Genomic DNA, 7,992 nt, shown 5'->3' with positions numbered 1-7,992 from the left:
GACCTTCCTAGGAAGCTACAGCTGTGCCTCTTCTTAATGCCAAGCATCTAGAACACAGTTCTTCCCTTCTTTTGTAAGGCCCTAACCACTGGAGTATTTTAGTATTTTCACCACAGGACAATGTTTCATTCCCGAGTGAATGTTGTTGCCCTCTGCCAAACTCTGAGTTAGGTGGCTCTTCAGACATACCCTTCCGCATGATGAGCATCCACACTAGTACTGAGGGTTGGTCCAAAGCAATTGTCAAAATAACTCAAATAATATCTGTTCTTCTTTTTCAACCCCAGGGTGAGCAGCCAGGATGAAAGCTGTACACCTCGTGCTTTCCATTTGGAAAGCAGAGACCTTGGTCTGTGGCACAACCATCTCTTTCTTGTCTCAGATTCATTGCTGCTAACAGATAGTGAAAATTATATGGAAAGGTGGAAAAGATGCAATTAGGAACAGGGAATAATAACTCTACCAGCAGCAGTCTTTAGCAGGACATGACCACAGTTTCTAACACACTGCAGAAAGGGAATGGCTGAAGGACAGAGTTTTCCAGTGAATATCACTGCTGGAAGTCCAGCAGAGCTAAACAATTATGAGGACTTGAGTATAAGGACTTATACTGGCTCACTGACATAAACAGACTTGAGAATGACCTCAAGATATATCCTTACTTTTTGTGTAGACAAAAGCACAAGTTAGGTGGTTATGACTGTCCCACATGCTATATCCACACCAATTGGTTAAGATTCTGGTTGTGCATTTATGGAGCATCTGAAAATCCACAGTAAACCGAGAACACACGTAACATCTTACAGGAACACAGTTACTGAATGGTAACAGAAAGAATTATTCAGGTGTTTAAACTATTAGGTGCCTGAATAATTTCAGATAACAGCATATCTGAGGCTTCCACATAGCAAGATGGCAAAGCAGATGACAGCAGATGACAAAGGATCTGCACAACAGTTGCATCATTCTTGAGCAGCAATAGGAGGCCAAACAGGATACCCTTGCCATCTAAAATGGCACCTCTTTACATACTTGAATTACTTCCTAATTGTGCATAAATAATAACAGAATACTGAATCCCGACCTCCTCAAAATCAGACCCTTTGGAAGGCTGTCCATATAAATTCAAAGCCAGAAAGGCTCACATCTGGTCTCAAAAACATGTACATGGGAAAGGAATAAAAAATAATATGGCTAAAATATTCAAAATGGACCTATAGTCTCGTATGTCCCAGTTTTTGCTGTCCAATTTTGTTATCTTTTCCTGTTCTTCTGTGGACACAATTTTAGATTAGGCATAAGAGACTTACCAGATTGAAATATGAGTAAAATCATCCTTTCGGAAAGCGTAATAGTTAAATTGTAGCATATTTGTTGTTAGATTTTAACATTTGGGAAGCAATTAAAAAAAAAAAAACTCGATAAGATACTGATTAACATAACATAAACTACGATAATCTTTACGAAGTCCATGGAAACACAGCAGAAAAGGAAAAATTATGATCATAAAGTTAGTATAATATTACTGATAAGATACACAGTAAAGTGTCCTTTGATCACACAGTCATATGCAGTTTATGGTACATACCTTAGTTATCTATGAATAAAACATTGAGCAAGGACAGTCACTATGTTTTTAATTATAGTATAAATGTTGGAGTGCATTCAGCTGAGCCTTGATCGTTTAATGATACTCATTCCTTTGCATCCTCTTTTTAATTTTAATAGTACGTTAACAAACCAGGTATCAACTTTCTGTATATGCTAAATGGAACTGTTCTTCTCATAGACTTGATCTGACTTTGAAAAATAAAAAGTGCAGCCTATGCTGACAAGAATAATTATACTTACAGAAAAATGTACTCAATACGTAACCTTCTCCTCCATCTGAACTTCTGTTGGCAATTACATACATTAGCACAGTACTAAGGATCCTTTGTACAGAGGCACACACACCAATTCAGCTTGCATGTGATACTGTCTGTGTCTGATACTAATGAAAGTAGCAGTGACTAGTGACAGTTCTGCAGAAGACTACATGTGGGATGCATGTGCAGGACTGGAGTTTTCACTGGTTAATAATTACATTCCTTTAGCTTAGCAAAGATCAGGAACACTGGCAGTTTGTCAGTCAAAAAGCTGAGGCACGCCCCGTCAAAGTAATCTGGTGGTTCCCTCCTGTATGTGGTTCAAAGGACAGATCTTATTTCTGTGATTACGGTAACTTTACAGTAGTCTTCTTATTACAGAGTGGTTGAGAAGCTGAAGTGAAGAAAGTGGAGATGGAGGCACAAAGGAAGTGATGGTAAGGTAGTAGGAAAGGTTTGAATGCTTTTACACTGTGCAATTTTGGCTCATGAAGCCTTAACTAAGAGCTTACGTAGCCGTAAAACTGGTTGAAAATTTAAAGTGCTGTTCCAAAGTGGATCCACCCATTGCACTTAAAAATGTGAACTTATTCCATCATGTCGATATTACAACTATGATATTATTTTAACAGTTCTTGATTTAACTCCCCCACCACCAACTGTCCTTTCAGTTTCTTTTAAATTACTCCTCTTGCTTTCAAAATTAGAAATATATCTCTGTGTAGAGTAGAAATTAGTAGCATAGGACCATATAAACATATATCATTTTGTTTCGCAATGTTGGTATTATAAGTTTGGTTTTAAATCTAGTGTCAAGATTCAAGACAGATCAAGTGAAGAGCTGACAGCTCTGTATATTAAGTCTCTTTTTACAAGTCTTCAGAGATTTTCTTATTATTTATTATTATCATTATTATTATTATTATCATCATCATCATCATCACTGAAAACCAATTAAACTTTTCTATCTGTTCTCAAGTATAAAAAGACACGTTAGTACTGCCACTGACTTTTGGAATGAATTTATGATTAACAAATTACTGAATTATTTTACTGGGCGCGCAGCAATGTGCCTTTTGGATCAGGTCACAGATCCAATGGAATGATCTCAATTTTATAGCTATGATGGTCACAACTCAGATAAGGCTTTCATGTATTTATCCTTCACATTTCAAAATTTTCATACAAGAATTTTGAATAGGGAAGGTACAATAGACTCCAGTTCAATCTGTATTCAACCATTTCTTTAAAACTCGAACACAGGCACAAGAACAATGCTTTTTTGATTCATCCCATATAGTAAATGTCCCTCTAAATTCATGATTTCCACATGAAATCTTAAGAGATCATCTGTTCCAATGTTTCTCTAATTTTAAATGAAGGATACTAATTTTAACTGAAGGATTATGTATTGATTTACTTTTGCAACTTGCTATTTTTTACCAAGTAACAAAAGAAAGTAAACCTTGACTTTTTTTAATTATTTCTCTTTTTCCCCCCTCAATTTTGTTTGGTTGCATGTGGGCAAACATAAAATTCACAGAACACTTTGTGATGTCTTACTATTTCCACCAGTACATAGATTATAGGTTGAAAAGTACTCATCCAGTCTATCCCATTGAACAAAACACCAGCATCAATTTTTCACAACATTGCAGCAGTTTAAGTATAACACTGCTGAAACAAACAGAATTAAACCAGCCAAATTCAGGACTTTATTAAGAATTGCCTTGTTACACAAACTATTCCAGCACTTTGGCTCGCTCTATACAAAGACCCCAGAGCAGGCAGAGGTGGACCACCTCCTCCTTACTCACATTCCTTATTCAATGATTTGCCAATGTCAGTATCAACTCATTCTAAACACAGAAAGTTGGTTTCCACCTTGAAACTTGAGACTTAATAGTCCTTCTATTATTTTTATCCTCCAATTATAACTCTGAATATTCTTGTTATCCCTAAAAATATAGTACTCTTTTTAATTTGTTACATTCTTGGCCTTTGTGACTTGGCAGCGAGATCCACGGTCTAATTACAAGTTTTATACATAGAAGTAATTACAGGTTGGGGTTTTTTTTATCAGTTTTGAATGTTACCTTTTAATTTTCCTTGATGCTCCTGTGCTCATGTTAGATGACAGAGAACATGGTCATCTAATCTACCGTACCTAGACAATTATTTTACTGCATCCCCTTTCTTAATCTTCTTGCTAAAGTGAAAAAGGCCTAATCTTTCAAAAGAGGGGTTTTTTCATATCCTCACTCATTCTCATTACCCTTCCTTGATCCTACTTTAGTTCTCCAATACATTTTTTGAAATAGGGAAAACAGCTGCTGAAATTGTGTAATCTTTCTACTGAACACAATGTGCCACCTGCATAACAGTGGAAGATGAGGTCCTGAGAACTCGGTTCTGTGGAGAACATGCTCTTTGAGTCATAAATATTAATGCTGCAGAGACTCTGCAGTCAGACTTCCCTTGACACAATGTCATGGTATCTAATGCAAATTCTGCATCAAATCCATAAGACCTTTTTACACATGGGCATATCTTCTTGCCTTATTTTAAATCCAGTTCCAATATGAGGTCTTCAATTAACAGAGGACTACATCCACAGTTATCCTCTTGTTACCCGCCTGTACTTTACTTCTACAGTTTGCTGTTTTCTTTCAGTTCCCAGGCTGGGAAACTCTTCGTGTGTAAGACTTAAAGAGCTGCCAAATACCAGGTGGGGAAAAAAAAAAAAAAAATTGTAGCTACTTCTAGACTGTGATGGTAAGAGGCTACCTCTTAACCTTTACCAAATAAACAAAATAGATTGAGCTATTAAAGCTTCATGTTTTAAGACACCGGTCCTAGACCTTTTATACTCCTTGAACGCCTTTCCAGTTTTTCAACCTTCTTTTAACAGTACCTCAGTATTGGTCTCGCTAATGCTCAAAAGGGTTACATTCTTTGCCTACTCTTAAATTAATACTCCCCTGATAAAACGTCAGTGTTCACCTCCTCAGCTTACAAGTGTCTTCACCAGACAGGTGGTTATTTCTACAAGTGTCTGATTGCCCTGTCCATTGTTACCACAGTCCTCCATAATTCCCTCAGCAGTTTGAGTGATAAAAGAGAAAGAATGTACCATACCTGGAAATGTAAGGTCTATTACTGATGGAGTTGTCGACATCTTTCTCTAATCACTCATAATTCTAACAATGTTTTCTTTAAATGTAAAGAAATATCTCAAGAGAGGTTGTGGCTTCATAAGACACACTGGTCAAAAGGAAAGCAGTGAAGTTGCTGAAAAAGTGCCCTAACAACCTGTCTGCAAGACCTGGCAGAGTCAGACATATCTGTTATCCATCTGTTGTGGTTTAATCCCAGCCAGCAACTATGCACCACACAGCTGCTCACTCACTCCCCCCCAGTGGGGTGGGGGGAGAGAATTGGAAGGGTGAAAGTCAGAAAACTCCTGGGTTGAGATAAGAACAGTTTAATAATTGAAGTAAAATGAAATAGAATGATAGTAGTAGTAGTAGTAGTAGTAGTAGTAGTAGTAGTAGTAGTAGTAGTAATAATAATAATAATAATAATAATAATAATAATAATAATAATAATAATAATAATAATAATAATATAATACAATAATAATATACAAAGCAAGTGATACACGACACAATTGCTCACCACCCCCTGACTGATGCCCAGCCTGTTCCCGAGCAGCAATCCCTTCCCCCCTGGCCAACTCCCCCCAGTTATATACTGAGCATGACGTCATATGGTATGGAATAGCCCTGTGGCCAGTCTGGGTCAGCTGTCCTGGCTGTGCCCCCTCCCAGCTTCTTCTGCACCACGCAGAGCATGGGAAGCTGAAAAGTCCTTGACCAGTGTAAGCACTGCTTAGCAACAACTAAAACATCAGTGTGTTATCAACATTATTCTCATACTAAATCCAAAACACAGCACTATACCAGCTACTAGGAAGAAAATTAACTCTATCCCAGCTGAAACCAGGACACCATCCTAATTTGCAAGTAAAGAGGCAGGTATGGCAGGGGCCTGCCTTAGTGGCACAGTGAATATATATATGACTGAGCTCAATAACAAAAAGGAAGCATATGGAAGGTGGAAGTGGGGACACGATGAGCAGGAATACAGCAGCATTGCCCAGGCATGCAGGGATGGAACTGGAGGGCCAATGCTTGCATGCAGTTAAAATTGATGAAGGATGTCAAGGGTAACAACATTCTTGCAGCAAAATGGGAGACTGAGTAAAATCTAGGCCTGCTGCTGAATACAGCAGGTGACCCTGCAACACAGCACACAGGTACTCAATGTCTTCTTTGTCTCAATTTCTACTGGGAAGGTCTGCCCTCAGGCCTCAGAGAGCTCCATGTCAAGTAGCAAAGAACAAGTTAGGGTCTATTTAAACAAGCTGGAAATGTAATACAAGTCCATGGGATTGGACAGGATACTTCTGAGAGTACTAAGACTGCCAGGAAATGTCATTGGAAGGGTACTCTCTGTCCCTTGTGAAAGGTCACAGGGATCAGAGGAGGCTTCTGACAACTATAAAAATGTTATGCCTGCCTCAGAAAATCGCAAGAAGGAGGATCTGGGTGATGACAGGCTGACCAACCTTCTCTCAGTCGCTTGGAAAATTATGGAGCAAGTACTCATGGAAACCATTTCCATTCACACAATGACAAGAATGTTCTTGAGAACAGCCATCTTGAATATCCCAAGGGCAAACTGTGTTTAGTCACTCTGATTACCTTCTAGAACTATATTACAGGCTTTCTGGATGAGGTTACAGTAGTAGGTGTTGTTCTCCTTGTCTTTAGCAAGGCCTTTGGTACAGTCTCCTAGTGTCCTTGCAGCCAAACTGGGGAGATATAGGTGGCCTCCAAGGTGGGTTAAAAACTGACCAGATCAATGACCTCAAAGGGTAGCTAATAACTGTTTGAAGTCCAATTAGCAGGTGATTCCAAGGGGCGTTCCCTGGGATCACTACAAGGGCTGATATTATTTAACCTTTTCATCCATGATCTGCATGATGAGACCCTTAGGAAGTACAGTGACACCAAATCAAGGGAGGCTGTTCGTATACTGGAGGGTATAGCTGCCATTCAGGGATACCTCAGCAAGCTGAATGAGTGTGTGTATAACAGATACATCTGTTTTGAAGTTCCAAAAAGATAAATACAAGGTCCTGCATCTGGGACAGGATATACTTAAGGAGGAGTGCAGGCTGGGACTAACAGTTCTACAAGAGAGGACTCAATGGACCACAAACTGAACAAAGTCAGCAGTGTGTCGTTGCAGTAATGAAGACTAAACACATCTTGGATCGTATTAACAAGACCATAGCCAGCAGGTCAAGGGACATGATTATTGTCCTCTATTCAGCACATACAAAGCCACATCTGGAGCACTGTGTTCAGTTTGTTCTCTCACCAAATAAGAGACTGAAGACAGTCCAGTGAAGGGTCATTAAGATGGCTAGGAGCTTTGACATACAAGGAGGCTGAGAGACCCGAGAATACCAATATTCTTATCACCTTTAATGGACTATTACTGCTAGAGCATTCGTGGCAGCATTCCTTATGGTCACATTATGCAAACAGATGCATTTTGGTAGTCCCATCCAGGAGACCTACAATGGCTATAGGCATATATTAGAGCACATTAATGCCACTAGCGCAGTACCTGATGATGTGCCACAGCAAACTTTGAACTGGGTTCCATGCAGACATTAAAAGGTAGCCTGAAGGTGGTACTGTCTCTGTGCTGCAAGCAGAAACTCCCATGGATGTTCTGTATTTCTGTGCCTGACAAACTCACGCCTGCTCAGGGACCGTTGCACAGAAAAATGATTTTTACATCAAAGAACAAACTGGCATCCTACCCATGAATGATTTTCCATTTATAGTTGCAAAGCCACTGCTAAAGAGGCCAAAACTAGTTTATAAAATATTTCTGCAGCTATAATTGTTTAGGACCACTGAACTGCGTGTTCCAAGCCAGATCAAAAGGAGCACCACAAACCCATGAAAGGCTTATGTGTAAAGACAGGGTAAATTCCATGTCTGGGATCCATCTGCAATTCTGTCAAACCAAGAGTCCTTGTAGC

Source organism: Nipponia nippon, unplaced genomic scaffold (genome assembly GCF_047370975.1).
Source record: "Nipponia nippon isolate SJK-2023a ecotype South Korea unplaced genomic scaffold, ASM4737097v1 scaffold_3, whole genome shotgun sequence".
In the NCBI taxonomy this organism is placed as follows: domain Eukaryota; kingdom Metazoa; phylum Chordata; class Aves; order Pelecaniformes; family Threskiornithidae; genus Nipponia; species Nipponia nippon.
This window is presented reverse-complemented; position numbering follows the sequence as displayed.